The sequence below is a fragment of the Callithrix jacchus genome, chromosome 1 (genome assembly GCF_049354715.1).
Source record: "Callithrix jacchus isolate 240 chromosome 1, calJac240_pri, whole genome shotgun sequence".
Lineage (NCBI taxonomy): Eukaryota > Metazoa > Chordata > Mammalia > Primates > Cebidae > Callithrix > Callithrix jacchus.
The window spans coordinates 15,364,431-15,386,045 of NC_133502.1; the positions used below are offsets into that span (position 1 = coordinate 15,364,431).

At 43.1% G+C, this 21,615-nt stretch overlaps 1 protein-coding gene across 10 annotated transcripts in view; it reads left to right on the forward strand.

Moving 5' to 3' along the window:
* Positions 1-21,615, forward strand: part of CLYBL (citramalyl-CoA lyase) — a 287,479-nt gene that overhangs the window by 72,890 nt on the left and 192,974 nt on the right. The window lies entirely within an intron of this gene.

Genomic DNA, 21,615 nt, shown 5'->3' on the forward strand with positions numbered 1-21,615 from the left:
ACACACCTATAATCCCAGCACTTTGGGAGGCCGAGGTAGGTGGATCATGAGGTCAAGGGATCGAGACCATCCTGGTGAACAAGATGAAACACCGTCTCTACTAAAAATACAAAAATTAGCTGGGCATGGTGGCGCGCGCCTGTAGTCCCAGCCACTCGGGAGGCTGAGGCAGGAGAATTGCTTGAACCCAGGAGGCGGAGGTTGCGGTGAGCCGAGATCATGCCATTGAACGCCAGCCTGGGTAACGAGTGAAACTCCGTCTCAAAAAACAAAAACAAAAACAAAAACAAACAACAAAAGAAAATACGAACACATTGTACAAAAATGTTTCCTTTATCTCTTATTCTATATGCCTTTTTATATTTTTAAATTTTAGTTTTTACGCTTTTTGAACGTTTTGTTAAAAGAAACACACACACATTAGCCTAGGCCTACACAGGGTCAGGATCATCAGTATCACTGTCTTCCACCTCTGCAGCTTGTCCAGGTGGAAGGTCTTTAGGGGAAATAACATGCACAGAGCTGTCATCTTCTACGATAACAATGCCTTTTTCTGGAATACCTCCTCAAGGACCCCCCGAGGCTATTTTACAGTTAACTTTTTTTAAATAAGAAGGCGCATAGTCTAAAAGAGAAAATGTAAAGCATAATATATATATATAAACCAGTAACAATCATTTATTATCATTATCAAGTATGTACTATACGTGATTGTATGTGCTATATTTTTATAGCACTGGTGGTGCAGTAGTTTTATATATACTAGCATCACCACAAACTCATGAATAATGCATCGTGCTATGATGTCACAGTGGCTACAACATCACTAGACTATAGGAATTTTTCAGTTCCAGTACAGTATAATTTTTTTTCTTTTTGAGGAGTGTTGCTCTGTCTTCCAAGATGGAGTACAGTGGTACTATCTTGGCTCACCGCAACCTCTGCCTCCTGGGTTCAAGCAATTCTCCTGTCTCAGCCTCCCGAGTAGCTGGGAGTACAGGCGTGTGCCACACCATGCCCAGCTAATTTTTGTGTTTTTAGTAGAGACGGGGTTTCACCTTGTTGACCAGGATGGTCTCGATCTCTTGACCTCGTGATCCAGCCGCCTCAGCCTCCCAAAGTGCTGGGATTATAGGCGTGAGCCACCTTGCCCGGCCAGGATCAGCCTTCTTAACCCAGCCACTCACAAGGGATTCTGAGGATGAATGTTCACTGGGGCAGATTGGTTATATTCAGCAACTTCATGTATTTCTGCAAAGTCTACCAGTCTGATGATGCAGTGAACGTCATGATCCCCTGTGAAATAATAAAAAGATAAAGTGTTCCGAGGCCCATTTATTTCTCACTCCTACTACCCCAGAAGACTGAACCATGGGTTTAAGTAAACACTTGAACTGAGGGTCACTGTATTGTATGTTCCTGTTCAGACAGGACTTCACAAAGACTTTCTTTTATACAGAAAACAACCAGCCAATAAAACAGCATTAGAGTACATTATACATGTGACCAATCATTTTATAAAATCTGATGTAAGCCTTCAGGCATAATTGGAGTTCTTAGCAAAATTCTTTGGTTTTTAATATTTCTATGACCCTCTGAGGGGGACTTAGCAATTACTCTTAAATTTTTAGAGTGGAGCATGGAGTTTTAGCTGTGTGACTTCCATTAAAGTCCACAGGAGTCTTGTTGCTAAAACATCACACGACTCACGAAAATGTGCTCCTTCTCGTGAAATTGTTAGAAGTAATGGGTATGGAAGTGTAGCACAGCATTTCTGGAACATTTACAAGCTTTCTGTACTTGTTTCAAACTTTATACTTTTATGAAAACTCAACAGTTCTATAAAAATTGAAGAGGGAAAAAGCCTGTTATGTGAATTCCAAAAGTGAAAGGTGGAAAAAATATAGTAGAACCAATAAAAAAATTAAAATGATTCTTTAAGAAAAGCCAAATGTTTAAATATATTTATCATTTTTATTTCAAAATTAATGTATCTGCTCCCAGATTTTTAAGATAAGCCTTAAAATCAAACTTAAAAAAATGAACTTTAATGAGAAACTTTTACTATAATCACATACAGTGATTTTGGGTTTCGGCAACCTCCTCTGCTGAAACTGATGTAATTTAAGCATCATCTGAGCAAAGCTTTATTCCTTTAGATGGTGGTGGTGTGAGGGGTTTGTTCCCAGAGGATGGCCTTAAGGTTTGCTGAGTCCGTTTCTGTCAAGAACCTCTTAGAGGCTGGGTGGGGTGGCTCATGCCTATAATCCCAGCACCTTTGGGAGGCCTACGTGGGCGGATCACTTGAGATCAAGAGTTCAAGACCAGCCTGGTCAATATGCTGAAACTCCATCTCTACTAAAAATACAAAAATAAGCTGTGGTGGTGTGCGTCTGTAATCCCAGCTACTCGGGTGGCTGAGGAATGAGAATCGCTTGAATCCGGGAGGCAGAGGTTGCCGTGAGTGGAGATTGAGCCAATGTGCTCCAGCCTGAGTGACAGAACAAGACCTTGTCTCAAAAAAAAAAAAAAAAATCTCATAGACATTTCTCTCCTGTTTCCCTGTGATAAGAGTGCTGTGATGCCTGTTACACAGTCAAACGGATTCAGAGCCCACCTTTGTCTGACTCCAGGACCCAATTTCCCCCTTTATTCTCTTTTGTGCTATGCTGGAGAAGACAGTGCAGCAGCTCTCGGGAATTTGTGTGGCGCTGTTACAGGGACACTCTGAGCAAGGAAAATGGTGACAGACCTGGAAGGAGACCTTCTTCCAGTCCAGGCTACATGCTCTGAGGTCTTCCAGAGCGTACAGCTGCTCCATTCGAACTGTGCTCCCAGAGTGACATGGGCCTGAGTCGCTGGAGCCGGCAGCTCCTGGTGCTCAGCTCAGCGGCTCAGCCCAGCATCAGTACCACCTCCTCTTTGAGCATCTGGTGGCCTTGCTGGTGACACGGTGACACAACCAGTTTCTCCTAGAGGAGAAACATCTTCCGAGTTCTGTTTCCGCAGTCCTTTGGGGGACAGTCAAGGCCAGAGTTGGCCTCAGACATAGAAGTATTTGTTTCAACACATTGAGAGAGAGAAAGAAAGAGACTCAGTGACTGTTTCTTGAGTTAATTGTCGTTGGCTCAGTTTCAGTGGTGCAATGTTTTGTTGCAGATTCATTTACTAAGCAATACAAAATTATCATCTATATGCATTATTGCATCTTGGGATGGTTCTGTAAGCATTACTTTCTCCTGAAATCTCCCTACTGTCCGGACAGTGGATTTTAGGATAGGTTTTTAAAATGGAAAACGACGCAGAATCAAATTTTCAACATAGCGTCGAAGGAATAGCATCAGTTGGGAATGAGCTATGCCACCAATTTAAAGTGTCCCAGCTGGGGTCAGAATTAGGGACTATCTAAACAGGGAATTTCAGAAGGGCAGGGGAGAATATCAAGGCACAAATGGGAGGAAATAAGCCATTGTTCCTTTAGAAAGCTTAGTAACCTCGATAATGAGAGGCTATGAAATAGTTCTTTTTATAACTGTAACTTCTTAACTTTCCAGCCCTAGTAGCTCCAAGGGTCACTTGCAGAGAGCCCCGGGGCTACACCTGCCTTGCATAGATTAGGGCTCGCTGCAGCTGTCTTCATTTGCAAGACTAAGGTGTAGCTCCAAGAGGCTGTGGGTCTCAGCATGGAGCTCTCCTCTTCAATCTCAATAGGCTGGTGTTGCGGATTAAGATGGCCATTGCAAGCCAGGCTCAGAAATTGCAAGATGAGGCAGGTAACGATTTCCTGGGTTTTATGTATCAGACCTTATGAGGTATGAAGCGGGGAAACCTTTTATATGCCTGCCTTGAATTAGCCATACCTTTTACAATCGGCTCTGTTGAAGAGCAGCTGCCTATCTAGTGTACCCATGGGCCAAGCTTGCCTTTGGCACACACACGTTTGTAAAGAGTTTGTGAATCTATAGGATATCTCTTGGTGAGGACAAAAGGGACATAGCTAGTCAGCATTGGACTGTGGGCTGGGTCCCACTTTCTCCTGTAATGTGCATTTGTTTCACAGAAAATACAATTAGGATAATTCTTGTGTGTTCTCTACAGGAAGGAAGTAGTATACTGCTTGTGAATGGTAGGCTAAATGAGGGAACCATTAAAGGGTTTTTAATAGACTTTTGAACCAAAAGACAGAAGGGACTATACTTATGTTGCCTTAATTGAGAAATATTTTGCAGTGTGAGAAGACTTAATCAAATCTTCATTACATACCTGGTCAGGGAGCAGGCTGAATGTTTCTTTAAGCAATTGGATAAAATGCACATTGAAGACTTGTTAGTTATGTGAGAATGTGTCTGACATGCTTATCATCTCTCCTGCGGGTGCCTGAGTATCAGATACTTGGTTTACTGTGTTGGGTTGAATGCTTCTGTTCTAATTTCTAATGAACTTTACCACCAGACTACTTGATCATGACTAAGCCCAGGAACAATGCAAATGGAATTGCCCCCTGATGGGGAGGAATGGGCCCAGATGGCCCTTAAAAGGTGATAATTAGGAAATATAGCATATCTGAGTAGCTAGAAAGAGAGAAACTTGTTAAAGACAGTCAATCTGTTTGAAGCAATGGTCTTTCCCTTAATTATATGCATTTTCATTTAGAGTTGCTTTAAAGTAAAATTTTCCCAGGAAAAATTTTTATTAGTACTGAAAACCTAGAAACCACACACACATTTTTTGCTACTCTGTTTCAGATTATTGAAAATTCCTTCCTTCATACATTTTTTGTTTTCCAGATCTGTGTAACAGACTTGCTGTGTGTGTTTTAGGGGGCCGTTTTAGGTTATTTTAGCTCTTATGTTAAAACAGTGGGGGAGTGATTAAAAGTGAGAAAAATATTAGTATATATTTGTAAACTGAGCTTTTAAAATTAAAATAGTTGCAGTCTGTGATTTCATATACTTTGTGAGATTGCCTTAAATGTATTGCCTTTTTGGCAGCATAATGCCAGATTTTTCTCCAATATGTCATTAAAATAATTTTACATGTAACAAGTTGAACTTTTTAAAGACTTATATTTCAATCTGAATTAGCATATCTACCAATGATACGACTTATTTGGCTTTTCTTTAGCCCTTTTTTTTTTTAAAGTATACAAACTTGGCATCACTCTTTAAGAATAACAAGTAAACTGGAAATGAGAAGGTGGTGATGTGAGCAGAGAGAGAAATACCCTCCTTACATCCTTTCCAGCTCTTGACAATGGTTGTTCCTGGGAATTAAAACCTAATGCAAAAGCCGGAGCGGCCCAAAGGCAACTTCTTCCTTATACATAAAGCCAGAAAGTAAAATTACATTTAAGTGCTAAGCTACATTATTCTGAATATTTTGGCAGTCATATTTGGGCAGATGAGTTGCTTTCCTGAAATTACTCAGCACCATCATTCATCCTGACAAAAGCCGGTGGTACAGATGCACCTTTGGGACTGAGGCCAAGGTGAAACCTGCGTTTTCCAGTTCTGCCCACTCAGGTTTGGAAGGACTCTCCATAAAATCAGCCTCGGGCCGGGCGCCGTGGCTCACGCCTGTAATCCCAGCACTTTGGGAGGCCGAGGCGGGTGGATCACGAGGTCAAAAGATCGAGACCATCCTGGTCACCATTGTGAAACCCCGTCTCTACTAAAAATACAAAAAATTAGCTGGGCATGGTGGCGCATGCCTGTAATCCCAGCTACTAAGGAGGCTGAGGCAGGAGAATTGCCTGAACCCAGGAGGCAGAGGTTGTGGTGAGCGGAGATCGCGCCATTGCACTCCAGCCTGGGTAACAAGAGCGAAACTCAGTCTCAAAAAAAAAATCAGCCTCATACTCCAAGCATCACCCGGTCCCGTCCTTAGTAAATTCACTCTGGCCGGAACATAGGGTCCCAGCATCTAGTCCTCGGGAAGTCATATAAATTCATCAAGTATCAGCCAGGCGCTGTAGCTCATGCCTATAATCCCAGCACTTTGGGAGGCTGAGGCAGGTGGATCACGAGGTCAAGAGATCGAGACCATCCTGGTCTCGATCTCTTTAGTACAGACGGGGAAACACCGTCTGTACTAAAAATACAAAAATTAGCTGGGCATGGTGGCGCGCGCCTGTAGTCCCAGCTACTCAGGAGGCTGAGGCCGCAGAATTGCTTGAACCCAGGAGGCGGAGGTTGCGGTGAGCCGAGATCGCGCCATTGCACTCCAGCCTGGGTAACAAGAGCGAAACTCCATCTCAAAAACAAACAACAGCAACAACAACAACAACAAATTCGTCAAGTATCTTCCTCCACCCAAAAAATTTCTTACACAATCTTGGATATTTTAAGCCTCATTACTGAAAAGTGGGTATAGTTCATGCTCAGCTTCAGGATTCCAGAAGCATCCATACCAGGTCAGAATGGAGAAATGTCATGCTCTCCTTCAGCAAGCTTCAGGGGAGACAGGATTTAGTGTGGGCCACGCATACACCGGTTGCAGGATGTTTTGAACTATATTCTTTTTTTTTTTTGAGACAGAGTTTCACTCTTGTTACCCAGGCTGGAGTGCAATGGCGCGATCTCAGCTCACCGCAACCTCCGCCTCCTGGGTTCAAGCAATTCTCCGGCCTCAGCCTCCTGAGTAGCTGGGACTACAGGCACGCACCACCATGCCCAGCTAATTTTTTGTATTTTTAGTAGAGATGGGGTTTCACCATGTTGACCAGGATGGTCTCAATCTCTGGACTTTGTGATCCACCCGCCTCGGCCTCCCAAAGTGCTGGGATTACAGGCTTGAGCCACTGCGCCCGGCTGAACTATATTCTTATAATCACTGACAGTTTGTCCCAAACAAAATAATCTGGCTCTAACTTCTCGCTATCAGTGGAAAACAAAAATTATGTAGTGCAGGGATGCTTAAAGGAAGAAAAAGTCAAGAGAAAAGAGAGGTAAAAATGATGGCCGTTTTAATTCAGTGACTCTCAGCAATGAAGGAGCATGATTTAAATCCCATGTGCCCAATCATATCTGTAAATGAGAGTATGATTTTTGAAGACTGTATTCAATTATTTCAACTTGAGCAATTGCAAGTAAGATCTAGGACTACGTGTACCAGTTACTGTTATTTACTATTACTTTCTGAACGTGACCTGACTTGAAACCTTCATAGTTGCAATTTTTATCCATCACAGAATAAGCTCTAAAGAGAAGAGCGGCTTCAACTTTTTCAAGCATTTTTTTTTTTAAAGGCTTTAACTTTGACCAACATCAAACTTGCATCTTGTTAAGGTAACTAATAACTGATTGCTATAACAATATTTAGAATTTTGTTTAACAGTAAATGAAACCAAATTGAAATAGCCTGGAGATGGATGGCAATTAACTCTGCATTCTTTTTAGACTGTTTTATTAATTAGCTCTCTAGACTCAAATAGGTTACATCCTCTGAGCACTAAATCGCATGCCATTTGCAAGCTCTGTGGATGAAATTTGCATGTGGCCTAAATGCTATCCACATTGTTGTGTTAAGTAGCATTTTATCTCTCTGGACTGGTCCCCTGCCTCCTCCTCCTCCCCCAGTGGAAAGTTTTATCCACTTTTCTTGTAGGAAGGGAAGGTTGCATGTAGTTTGGTCATTTGGCGCCATCTTCTTTTTTATTGTGAAATCTACTAAAGCCAGTCATGCCTGGCAATACCAGGCGGGCTCCTTCCGGGGTTCTGGTCGGTTAAGCATTCAGAGTTCCTTGCTGTTTATTTACTAGGAATGTTTTCAGCTTCTGTCTTTGCTTTAAGATCTGATTAAAAGGGACCTTAGAAAAAGAAGGTAGTTTTTGGTGTCCGTTTTTCCTCTCTTCTCTCTCCTGTATCCCCCAACCCCAATAATCAACTTCCCCCATCCCCAGCAGCATGGGGTTTTTTGTGTATTGGTTGAAAAGTATTTTAGGAAGCGCAGTAACACTGCACAGCTTGGAGGCTAAGACAGAATTGGATGCTTCCCTCACCATCAGTTGATGGAATCATCAGTGTTCCGGTTCTGTTTATCTTCATGATTTGAGAATGTTTCTGAACAGCTGCCCTTCCGAGGATGCTGGTATTTAGACAGACCTTCCTGTCATTTATCTGACTCACAAGCACAACTCTTTTGAAAGAATTAATATCAAACTTACATACGAAAATCTACCATTTAGAAATGAATCCTTTTTCAATACCTACTTTTCAATTCAATGGGGGAGATCCCATCTATTTTTAAAAACCATTAATCACATGCTTCTGACATTTTCCCTTTCAGTTTCCTCAGGGGGAAAAAGTTATTTGAATAACAAATAAACAAACAAAAACCCCTCATCGCAAATAGCTGTCAGCCTCCTATGTGAACAAAAGCTCTCTCTCACACTGAGACCTACCGTGTTTTGTTTAGTTAGAGGCAGCAGGGTGGTAGGGACACTCTGCAGAAAGGCTTGGGTTAATGAGCACTTTCTGGATTGAGTGTCTCTCCTGATTAACTCTTGGATTACTTGCTTTGAGTTGCTAACCCTCTCTCACTGCCCACTCAAGAATTTCCCACATGGTAGCCTCATGCATAGATGCCCCTTCCTAGACGCACTGATGGTAGACAGCATAAAAATGTGTAAGCCCTCTGGCTTTCCAATGAACTGAAAGCAAAAAGCTTAAGCATTACTTTTTATTTGCTTGACCTACAGAACATGTTTTGGGGGATATTTTCTTAATACCTAAGTGGATCTACAGTTATAAATAAGTTATGTAAATAAATTAGTTACAAACTAATTTTTAGATACAAGTCTTTTCTTCAGACCAACTCTTACATAGAAACTCTAAACATTTCAGGGAGAAGGGACGGTGGGAATCAAAATCACTACCCCTTACCTCTCTGTTGGTGCTCCCCAAAGGATCTTCAGGGACCGAAGTTTAAAAACCATTTTATATAATGAAATGGTCTCAAAAGACATTCTTTCCAGTGACTTTGTGTTAGATTCAGCCATATGAAATCACCATCATGTGACCCATTTGACCTGAAAAACAAAATAGAAAAGCAGCACTTGAGTACCAGAGTATTCTTAGTGTAGTCACTGTACCTGATAAGGAAGTGGAGAAATGAGAAAGCTTGAGATTCAGAGTTATAAGCAAATAGTGACTTCCTGCCTTTTTCCACAGTCACCTGGGCAGTTCCTTCTATGTGCTGCTGGTTCTAGGGATACAGAGATAAAAGGCATAGCCACTGCCTCCAAATCATTCACAGTGCAAAGGACAGATAAATACAGAGGGAGACATGGGATGCTGAAACAGAGCCCAGGGTGGTGGGAACACAGCGTGAGAGTTCTAGGATCCTGAACACCACGTTGCACAGAGCTCGGAGTCCCTGAGTTTTTAGGATGCTGTCTCTGTGGATTGTGCCTGAGTAATAACAGTTTCAGAAAGTAGAAACTTGGTATTTGTCCTTCGCAGCCAGAATGGATATGATAGTCTGGAAGTGAACAGTAAAATCCAGTGACTTGTTTTCTTTGCTCATTCTTTCATTTTAAGAAAGTGCTTAGAATCCACAAGTTGTGCTCAATGCCAGCAGAGGCATCATATATGCCAGCCCTGCCCCTTAGTCACAGTTACTCCCCGTGCTAACCTCCCATTGCATTTAAAAATCATTGTTTTATTGAGACATAGTTCAAATATTATGAAGTTCACATTTTTTTAATTGCATTTTAGTTTTGGGGGTACATGTGAAGAACATGCAAGATTGTTGCATAGGCACACACGTGGCAGTGTGATTTGCTGCCTTCCTCCCCTTCACCTGTATCTGGCATTTCTCCCCATGCTATCTCTCCCCAACTCCCCCCCGCCCGCCCCGCCAACCCGCCAAAGTTCACATTTTTAAAGCACGCGGCTCAGTGGTTTTCAGTCTATTCACAAAGTTGTGCAATGATCATCACTATCTAATTCCAGAACGTTTTCCTTACCCTAAAACCCTATACCCATTGGTGTTCAGTCACTATGCACCCCTCTTCATTTCTCCTGACAACTATTAATCTACTTTCTAAATCTATAGATTTGTCTGCTCTGGACATTTCCTGTAAATGGTACTGTATAATTTAGCCCTTTTGTCTCTGACTTCCTTCACGCTTTGTAATGTTTTCAAGGTTTGTCCATGTCGTAGCATGTGTTAGTACTTCATTTCTTTTCCTGGCCCAGTAATCTTCAGTTGCAGGAATATACCCCACTATCCATTCCAATGATGGATATTTGGGTTGCTTCCAGTTTTTGAACATTATAATTCCACTATGAACATTTGCGTACAAGTTTTTGGTTGGACCCACGTTTTCATTTTTGTTCGGTATATACCTAGGAGTGAAATTGCTGGGTCATATGGTAGCTCTGTGTTTAACATTTTGGGGAACTGGGATGTATAGTGTTTTGTGTCTATGTCATGAAACTAATTATGAAGCATCTTGTATTCACTCTCATTAGACTTGTCTCCTTCGTTAGCTTTTAAGTTTCTTGAAACAGGGATTATCCTTGTTCATCTTTGTATCCCCCACAGTCCAGCATTCACCAAGGCAAGAAGTAGGTTCTTAAGAAACTGTTGATAATGAAACTGACCAATGCAACATCCTCCTACCCTTAAAATCACCAGCACACCTGAGAACACAGGCTTTCTGTTTCTCTCTTCCCTGTAGCAAGTGACAGCTTGTCAGGAGTGGAAGCAGCTCAGTATTATCCATCAAGCCTTCCAGCTGGGCGCACACCCTCCTTATCTGCTGTGGGGCCTTCACCAGCATCCTGGGATTTCCTCAGGCAGCCTCATCCCCACAGCAGCAGTGATGTGACCCACTCTCGTTTATGCAGATACTTTAAGAGAGATTATTTTAAGTACCACTGAAACCCAAGCAGAGGCAGGGCTGGTGGAAACCCCAGTATTTGTGGGGACACTCCCTGTTTGACATGGTTCAGTAATGACTCATACATCTACTTTAAGGGGGATTTGGACAAGGAGGCACTAAGATACCTATCCAGGCTTTGACTTGGGAGCATTGTGCAGGAGGTTTAAGAAAGATTATTTTAAGACTATCTCAGAAGTCTCGAGCAGCATCTTCCTGATTTATTCTGTTACTGTTCACTCAAAGCCTGTGATTTCTAACATGTATTTCAGGTTGGATTTAAGAGACAGAGCTGGCCCCTACCGAATTGGCCACCTTTGATGTTATAGCACTGAGGAGGGGAGGGACAGATGGAACAAAAGTCGTAATTGCCCAAATTTACAATAGGTTCCCAGCAGCAGCCAGCACAAAAGAAATGTTAATGCAATAAACTGTAAATGGAAGGAAGCTAAGCAGGATTTATGGCTGGCACAAACCTCTATCAAGGCACTGGAACCTCTTTTCTTCATCTGTGAGGCATTTCGGTGGTCACTGTAGAATTGGGCTCATTTGAAAGTCAGTGGCTGCTCTGTGTCCTCCCTCCCTTGTGTGTCCTGCACCCCCTGCACAAACCAATTCCTGTAAAAACCTCGGGAATCTGATAGAGCAATTAGAGAAAAACATCAGTCATTGAGGGTGGAGCCTGACAACCTGGCAGAGACACGAGCACACACACATTCGCTGTGCACATCTATGTGTTACAGCTGCAGTCAAAGCATGCATTTCCCTTCCTCAAGTCTATGTTTGGGACCTCTGCAGACACAGCAGATGGCCAGAGTGTTTCCACGTTTCAGCCTCGAAGTGAGAGGGCAGCATGTCATTCACTAGTCAGGCACTTACCCGTCCGTCAGGGCCACCGCTCTAAATGGCTGTTTTTCACATTTGGTTGCAGCAGGTTCCATCTCCATGCCGGCTCACACATAGCTTTACTGTGTTGTAACGTGGGGTGCTCCTTGTCTCCTTGTCCAGATTGCTGGTCCACTTGCTTTGTTAATTAGCCGAGGAGCACGTCTAAATGGAAAATTGCTTTCTGAGATCTGTGTGTCCTGGTTCCATGCTGTGAGGGGCTCCCTGTAATTAAACATGTTTTTTTTTTTTTTTTTTGGTCTTGTTTTTTTTTAGACAGAGTCTTGCTCTGTCACCCAGGATGTAGTGCAGTGGCGCAATCTTGGCTCACTGCAACCTCCATCTCCTGGGTTCAAGGGATTCTCCTGCCTCAGGCCCCTGAGTAGCTGGGACTACAGATGTGTGCCACCGTGCCCAGCTAATTTTTTTATATTTTTAGTAGAGATGGGGTTTCACAGTGTTAGCCAGGATGGTCTCGATCTCCTCACCTCGTGATCCACCTACCTCGGCCTCCCAAAGTGCTGGGATTACAGGCGTGAGCCACCATGCCTGGCTTTTTTTTTTTTTTTTTTTTTGAGACAGAGCCTTTGTCTATCACCAGGCTGGAGTGCAGTGGGGTGATCTCAGCTCACTGCAACCTCTGCCTCCCCTGTTTAAGCAATTCTTCTGCCTCAGCCTCCCGAGTAGCTGGGACCACAGGTATGCGCCACGATGCCTGGCTAATTTTTGTATTTTTAATAGAAACGGTTTCACCCTGTTGGCCAGGATTTTTTGACCTCATGATCTGCCCGCTTCAGCCTCCCAAAGTGCTGGCTTGAGCCACGACGACTGGCCATTAAACATGTTTTAAGAGTTGCTCCCTTGCACATGTGCCCTGGACGTCAGTGACTTTCCCACTGGCTGGGGAGGTTCTGTTTCACACCTTAGACCTAAATACTAATAATGGTTAAAATTACAAGGAAACTTGTTTATCAGTTGATTAAGTGTGGTGAATTTTTTTCCTTTTGGACGTTGGGGGAAAGAATTCCTCAGTGGGGAATTTTCTGCCCTGTAGGTGTAGAAAAGTGGTTAGCCATTATGGGGGCCTGAGGAAGGCTGCTGGTGATGGGGCAGGAGAGCAGCGACATCAGACCTCAGCACATTTGCAAAGTCCTTGGCCTTGGGTTCCTCATCCATCCCACCGGGAGAGCGACAGAGTAGTATGGCTTGGCTAGGCCACGAATCCCCTTATTGCGCACCAATTATTCCAGAATTCTAACTTTAAAAAGAAAGTGTCCATATTTAAAAGTTCCTGCTACTGTTTCAAAGAAGCTTCCCCAGAAGCTCTTCAGTGCTGGGTCCGAGAGGAACCTGTCACTGAGTCCCTTTCTGCTGGGTGATTGGTTCCTTTTGTAGGCAGGAAAAGATTTCTCCATACCCCTTGCAAAGTTCATGGCTGACACCCCTATAACAAAAGACAGATTAACAGGAGCAAAGCACACAAATGTATTTAATACAAGTTTTGTATCACATGGGGGCCTTCAGGAAAACTGTATTTTTATGGACAGTCACGTAGAAATACGATGAGAGGACAAAAGGGTTTGCTCTAGGGTAGTAAACTTAGCAAGGCCGGTTTGTTCAGATTCTTCTGAATGTTGCTGTGTGACATTTCATTATTTCTTTTTATTTTTTTGACCCAGAGTCTCCCTTTGTTGCCCAGGCTGGAGTGTAGTGTCAAGATCTCGAGTCACTGCAACCTCTGCCTCCTGGGTTCAAGAGATTCTCCTGCCTTAGCCTACCAAGCAGCTGGAACTACAGGCGTACGCCACCATGCCTGGCTAATTTTTGTATTTTTAGTAGAAATGGAGTTTCACCATGTTGGCCCGTCTGGTCTTGAACTCCTGACCTCAAGAGATCTACGTGCCTCAGCTTCTTTCCAAAGTGCTGGGATTACAGGCGTGAGCCATTGCATCTCATCCAGCTTTTTTTTTGAGACAGGGTCTCACTCTGTCATGCAGTAGTGCTATCTTGGCTCACTGCAGCCTCCGCCTCCTGGGTTCAAGCATTTCTCATGTCTTAGCCTCCCAAGTAGCTGGGAGTACAGGCGCCTGCCACCACACCCGGCTAATTTTTGTATTTTTGGTAGAGACAGGGTTTCATTATGTTGGCCAGGCTGGTCTTGAACTCCTGACTTCAAGTGATTCACCTGCCTCAGCTTCCCAAAGTGCTAGGATTACACAGGTGAGCCTCCCCACCCGACCTCTCCACAGGCTTTTAAAGCACCAGGGCAGCAAGGCACTGGGTCAATAGGTATATTTGGCAGTGTGCGTTTAGTTTCATGTGTAATAGAAAAGAGATTAATTAAGGATGTTAATATGGCCTAATACTAAATCTCAGCAAGCCTCACAGGACACACGAAAAAAATCCTTACAACATATATGTATTTTCATGCTTCTAAACATTTTGAAGATGTTTTGCCATGCCCTTTTGTTTGTTTGTTTTTGAGATGGCGTCTTACTCTGTCACTCAGACTGGAGTGCAGAGTACAATGGTGCCATCTCGGCTCACTGCAACCTCCGCTTCCCAGGTTCAAGTAACTCTCCAGCCTCCCCGAGTAGCGCCTGGCTGCTATTTTTTTTAATTGTTAAATCAGATGGGCTCATCAGATTGCTGTGCCTTGATGGAGTTTCTAGTTGAGGGATCAGTGTCATTTCTGGGTCCCCATCAGAATTACGTTCAAGCTATAAGTAGTTAGGCAAAGTCGAAGGTTAAATGATTTGGGAATAAAATGTCATTTGACGTGGCAGAAATGAACCCTTGGAGGCCCATATTCCTCTGGGACTTGCTCTCACTTCCAGTTCTCATGTTAAGTAATTTTATTAACTGAGGCAAGGAGGGGCATGCGGTGACAAGGGAAATATTTTTTGCTAACATTTTAATCCTAATCACAAAATTTATTGTGTGTGGCTTTAGACGCATTTGTAGCTATAAAGCCCTGGAAGACGATGAAAGTAAAAATTAGAATGTGTTGTTTTTCTGCCCAGGTGTTATTTAAAGCATTGTATGAAATGTCAGAAAGATTAATTGTTGTTGCTTGCAGCTAAACAGATGATAAATTTTAAAATTATATTATTACGGTGTGTCAGCATAAAAGCTCTGTGTCCCAAGTGTGTCACCTTTTTCTGTTGCTGTTGACAAGGTTCACATTTTATAGCACACCGCCAGAAGGTGTTGACATATATTCAGATTACTGATTAAATGTTTTTAAAACGTGCCACTCAGAAACTAACCCTGATGTTCTATGAATGAGTCATTTTTCGGAGTAAGATTTTTTTTCCCTTCATCATGAACATGGAGGAAATGTTAAACATTGCCATTTAAAAAAATAAACCTGCCTGGGCGCAGTGGCTCACGCCTATAGTCCCAGCACTTTGGGAGGCCGAGGCGGGTGGATCACCTGAGGTCAGGAGTTTGAGACCAGCCTGACCAACATGGAGAAACCCGGTCTCTACTAAAAAAAAAAAAAAAAAAAAAAAAAATTAGCTGAGCATGGTGGTGCATGCCTGTAATTCCAACTATTTAGGAGACTGAGACAGGAGGATTGCTTGAATCTGGGAGGTGGAGGTTGCAGTGAGCAGAGATTGTACCATTGCACTCCAGCCTGGCCAACACAGAGTGAAACTCTATCTCAGAAACAGACAGACAAAAAATCAGCCCTAAGGAAGGCACTAAATGGCTACTTGTGAACACCCCAGGTTGGGCCCTGAGCCCACGATGTAGGGAGGTGAGGCCCTTCCTGCCATGGTGTTGTGGTGTTTGTGATGGGAAGTCTGGAGTTTGATTCCCTCAAGTTTCCAGGCTGACAAACACAACTCTTCACGGCAGCTGAGGGCCCAAATCCTTGATGTCCCTTTCACAGTGTAATGTTGAAGGACCTCACTGGTCTTGGCTCTTTGCATTGGTGGGTGGAGTGGGCCAGTCTTCAGAGAACTCAAATATATATTTGCTGCAGGGAGTGATAAGTAATCATAATGCCTCAAGAATCAACATTTGAATGCTTTTCTTTTTGGCGTTAAGGTATAATGGGACACTGACAATATACTCTGTCTCTCTGAACACAGCGTGAAAGAACTTGAAAACAAATGATTTAGTATTCATTATGGAAAAGGTGGATTTTTTTCCCCCTCTGATTGTCAAGATTTCTTTGTCGATGTCAGTTTCGGAGTGCAGATTCTTCCTCTCTGTGCAGAGCAAGTTGACGTTGGTTCAGTGATGTTACAGAGGATGCTCTGGGACAGCCAGGAGCCCAGGCCGCCGATTGTCACTTCATCCCAGCATGGTGCAAGGTTAGAGATGTTGCAGTGACAGCCTTGGGTGCCTTCAGGGGCAGCCAAGTCTCTAAGTAATCTCTGTGACCAAAAGTACATAGGAGGTAGCAAAGAGCCCACAACAAAAATAAATATAGCTGCATTTCCCAGAACTTAATGGATATCAGGAAATGTAACCTCTCTACATATATTATCTCATTTAAGTCCAGTAAGATAGCAGCAGCTGTGTGAGGATGTGGATTTATTCCCACTTAACAAAGGCTTGAGTATCACTTTTTATTTATTTTATTATTATTTTTTGAGACGAAGTCTCACTCTGTCACCCAGTCTGGAGTGCAGTGGTGTGACCTCAGCTCACTGCAACCTCTGCCTCCTGAGTTCAAGTGATTCTTCTGCCTCAGGCTCTTGAATAGCTTGGACCACAGGCACACACTACCACGCCCGGCTAATTTTTTGTATTATTAGAGATGGGGTTTCACCACGTTGGCCACGCCGGCCTCAAACTCCTGACCTCAGGTGATCTGCCCACCTTGGCCTCCCAAAGTGCTGAGATTACATACTTGATTTATTTAACAAAGGAGTGAAGTGATACCCCCTGCCTCCGTAAGTAGCAGCCAACATTCAAACCCAGGTATGTCCGATTTTAGAGCCACACTGACATTTGGCAGCTACTTACTGATCCTCTGCTCTGTGTTAGGCATTGTTTTCATCCCACCTTTTGGTTTTTGTTTTGTTTTTTAGAGACAGAGTTTTGCTCTGTTGCCCAGGTGGAGTGCAGTGGCATGGTCTTAGGTCACTGCAGCCTTGAACTCCTGGCCTCAATTGATCCTCCTGTCTTGGCCTCCCAAAGTGCTCAAGTGCTGGGATTACAGGTGTGTGCCACCTCGCTAAGCCCACATCTTTTTAAGTCTGCTTTTTAATCTGTTTTACTTATTTTGGGGGTCTTAAAATTGGCTCATGGCTGGGCTCAGTGGCTCACACCTGTAATCCATGGCCGAGGCGGGTTGATCACCTGAGGTCAGGAGTTTGAGACCAGCCTGACCAACATGGTGAAACGCCCTGTCTACTAAAAATACAACAATTAACTGGGTGTGGTGGTGCATGCCTGTAGTCCCAGCTACTCTGGAGGCTGAGGCAAGAGAATCGCTTGAACTTGGGAGGTGGAGGTTGCAGTGGGCCAAGATTGTGCCATTGCACTCCCATCTGGGGAGCAAGAGCAAAACTTTGTCTCAAAAAAGAAAAAAAGTTGACTCACTACTGAAAAGTGAAGTCTCATGTAGAATGCTCTGCAAGTTCAATATAAAACAGAGCTCTGAGAACATGGAGGCTTTTTGCCTTTACGGGGTGAGAAGGAAAAATATTAAGATGCTCCTTGGAAAACAGCCCTTTCTGGCTTCATCTCCTTTACTGTGGTCACCTGCACCTGCCTTGGGTTCTTCTGAATTTATATCTAAGCATGTTGCTCTGCTTCATACGAAGCTGACAATATCAGTTACCTTCCTGGAGGTGAAGTGGAGACAGAGGGGCTGTGGGGGGTGAGAGGAATATTTGCCACTATGAATGCTTTGGTACCTTTTGGAACCACTTGAATAAAGTATCTTTTCAAAAGAAAGGGGTGCTACATTCATTGTCCTAGACTGTTAAGCACTTTGAAAGGCACTTCAGGTAATCTAGTTGAAATGCAAATTTCACTGGACCCAGACTATTATGCAAACATGGTTAGCTCTATATTTATTCTTTTATGTTGTGGCTTGCCATCAAATTTGTGTTTCTGGGGGCTGGGCACGAGGTGGTTCTATCCTGTGATCCCAGCAATTTGGGAGGCCAAGGCAGGCGGATCACTTGAGGCCACCATCTCCATTGTCCTTTTTTTTTTTTTTTTTTGAGACGGAGTTTCGCTCTTGTTACCCAGGCTGGAGTGCAATGGCGCATTCTCAGCTCACCGCAACCTCCACCTCCTGGGTACAAACGATTCTCCTGTCTCAGCCTCCCAAGTGGCTGGGATTACAGGCATGTGCCACCATGCCCAGCTAATTTTTTTTTGTATTTAGTAGAGACGGGGTTTCACCATGTTGGCCAGGATGGTCTCAATCTCTTGACCTCGTGATCCACCTGCCTCGGCCTCCCAAAGTGCTTCCATTGTCCTTTTTTAAATTTGAGTGACCATAGCTTCTTAGTATGATATCAGGTTTTTGTTTTCTTCCTACCTTGTTTTTGTTTTTTAGCATGTGGATGCCTTTGAAATGAGTTTGTTTGTTATACATGTCCTTTACATAGGGTATATATTCAGAAATAATATATTTTTTCCTTTAAACAATGCATTTGTTTGTTTCTTTTCTTTGTAAGCTCATCTTCTGGTTTAGAGCAGAATGAAAAATTTGGCCTTAGTCTTCTCTTACCCACTCTTTAGAAACTCCTGCTTTTATGTCAGCAGGCATAAAAAAGCTTGTACACAGAGGGTAATGTATAGCAATATAAAGATTTATAGAATGCTTATGTCTCATAAATTTCACAGTTATAAAACAAAACCTAAGCTTGTGCATGTAGATATATTCCTGTGTTTGCAGTTGTCAGTGACTTCTAGAGAATGTGGTTGCTCTAAAGAAAAAAAGTATGTGGAAGTTATTTATGTAAAAGTTACTTATGTAAAGAGTCAAGCTGTCTGTCAGCAAGAGAGGGGGACTTCTTTATATTGTTAATGACATTCAGGTCTTTCCTCTGAATGAGGGTTGTCACTCTGAATGAGGGTTGTCATTCATTTCCTCCAAGCCTTCAGATACCTTTTTCCTTTATCTGACACATTTCAGGAAAGAGTAAGGGAAAGATTTATTTATATTACTTTGATGGTTGCATTTTCTTTGTGGAAGTCCAGTGACCCAGTTATACGGATGTCCTCAGAACATTTAAAGTGTAGTTCTGAATTATAGCCCAGTTACCATAGGTTGATTTCCTGTAAACCTGAATCATGATTGCAAACTAATTTGCATGCTAATTAGGACTCATATAAGGGTCATATCGATTTATAACTTGCCTAACAACAATGCATTTCTTTCTTTGCTAGGCTGTGTGTTTACATTATGACTTATGAACAAGGAAGCTGACCTGTGTTGAGTACTGTCTATGAGCCAGACACTCAATTATGTACAAACTTAGAAGAACCTGGTGCACATGCCAGGGTTGGGGGCCATTTGACAGTCACCATTCAATAAATATGTGTTGTTTAAGTTGATATGATTAATTTAAAAGGAAGTAGCATGTGATGGTAGTACATTTCATTGTCCTAGAATATTAAATTCTTTGTGGTCAACAGACGGACTTTTCCATCTGCACAGGTCATGTTGAATATGGATCCTAAGCATAGTCTTTAATCCTTCCTATCCTCCTGTAGGAGCCAAACTTAGACTAAAACCAAGGCAGCTCTTGGTTATCTAGGGCAATTCGAAACCTCAGCTACCTCTACTGTGTCCAGCACAATGCAGTTATGCAGCTGTTTACAACATTATGTTTACAACATGATGTGTAAGCAAACCACAATTAAAGCATTAAACATAGAGTAACTATAATCCAGCAATTTCACTTCCAAGTATATACCCGAAAGAGTTGAAAGCAGGGACTCAGATACTGATACACCCATATTTATAGCAGCATTATCCATGACAGCCAAAAGATGGAAGCAACCCAGGTGTCCATTGACAGGTGAAAGGGTAACTACAGTGTGGTATACACACACACACACGCACACGAATATTATTTAGCCTTAAGAAAGAATGAAATTCTGCCAGTGTGGTGGCTCACGCCTGTAATTCTAGTACATTGGGAGGCCGAGGTGGGCCATTCACCTGAGGTCAGGAGTTTGAACCTCTGTCTCTACTAAAAGTACAATATTAGCCAGGTGTGGTGACATGTGCCTTTAATCTCAGCTACTGGGTCCAGGCTGCATCTCTCTCTGTTGCCAGGCTGGAGGCTGAGGCAGGAGAATCGCTTGAACTGGTGGGTGGAGGTTGCAGTGAGCCATGATTGCACCATTGCACTCCAGCTTGGGCAACAAGAGCAAAATTCTGTCTCAAAAAAAAGCATGAAATCCTGATACCTGGTATAACACAGATGAACCTTGAAGATATGCTGAGTGAAATAAGCCGTATGCAAAAGGACAAATACTTGATTGTACTTATATGGAGTACCTAGAGTAGTCAAACTCACAGCACAGAAATGAGAATGGGGCTAAGGAGAAGGAGGGAATGGGGAACTGGTGTTAGTGGGCTTACAGATTCAGTGGGGGATGATGGAATAGTTGTAGAGACAGATAGTGGTAATGGCTGCCCAGCATTGTGAAAGGCAAGACTGCATACCTAAAAATGGTCAAAATGCTAAATTTTATGTATGTTTTGCCCCAGTTTTAAAAAACAACATAATAAAGACAAAGCCACTGGGAAGGATTTAAAATGCCCGAGGCAAACAGTATATAGCCAAAAGAGCAAAAATACAAAAACAGTGTCAAGCCAATTTCTTTTTTTTTGAGATGGAGTCTTGCTCTGTCACCAGACTGGAGTGCAGTATGCAGTGGCACTATCTTGGCTCACTGTGACCTCCACCTCCCAGGTTCAAGCGATTCTCCTGCCTCAGCCTCCTGAGTATCTGGGATTACAGGCGCCTGCCAACACACCCAGCTAATTTTTGTATTTTAGTAGAGATGGGTTTTTATCATGTTGGCTAGACTGATCTCTGACTCCTGACCTCAGGTGATCCACTCCTTGGCCTCCCAAAGTGCTGGGATTACAGGTGTGAGCCACCGTGCCCAGCCCTGATTTTTCTATTTTTAATAGAGACAGGGTTTAGAGATGGCGTTTCACCATGTTGGCCAGAATGGTCTTGATCTCTTGACCTCATGACCTACCCTCCTCCGCCTCCCAAAGTGCTGGGATTACAGGGGTGAGTTACCACACCTGGCCCAAAAATACAAAAACTGTGTCAAGCTTCTTTGTAAATTCAGTCTTCCACCCTCCGGGACACTGTTGCCTGGTTTGCATCCTGAGAGTCTCCTGGGGTTCCAGTTATTTTGAGGTCATAGTCAGGTAGGCACAGTGGCTGTGCTTGGTGGGGATGGCTTTTGGATTCCTTGGAATTTTGGATTATCTGTGCCATGTTTTTCTTAGATGAAAACTTATCAGTAGAGTATTATCATGTGAAAGGTGATACGGATTCGGTCTAAAGTCAGTAGTGAAGGGAAAATCACATATAGTCAAGTCTCCATTGCTCACGATGTTACATTAGATCCACATGTCCCTAACTTGATTACCTATTTTCCCTGCAGCACTGGAGCTTATCTGCTTCTTCAGCTAAGCTCTAGAAGGAGAAGAAGGCTACGTTTAGAGTCATACTGGAAGAAGAGGAGTATTTTGAAATATAATTTAATTAATTAATTAATTAATTTTGAGACAGAGTTTCGCTGTTGTTACTCAGACTGGAGTGCAATGGTGCGATCTCAGCTCACCGCAACCTCTGCCTTCTGGGTTCAAGCAATTCTCCTGCCTCAGCCTC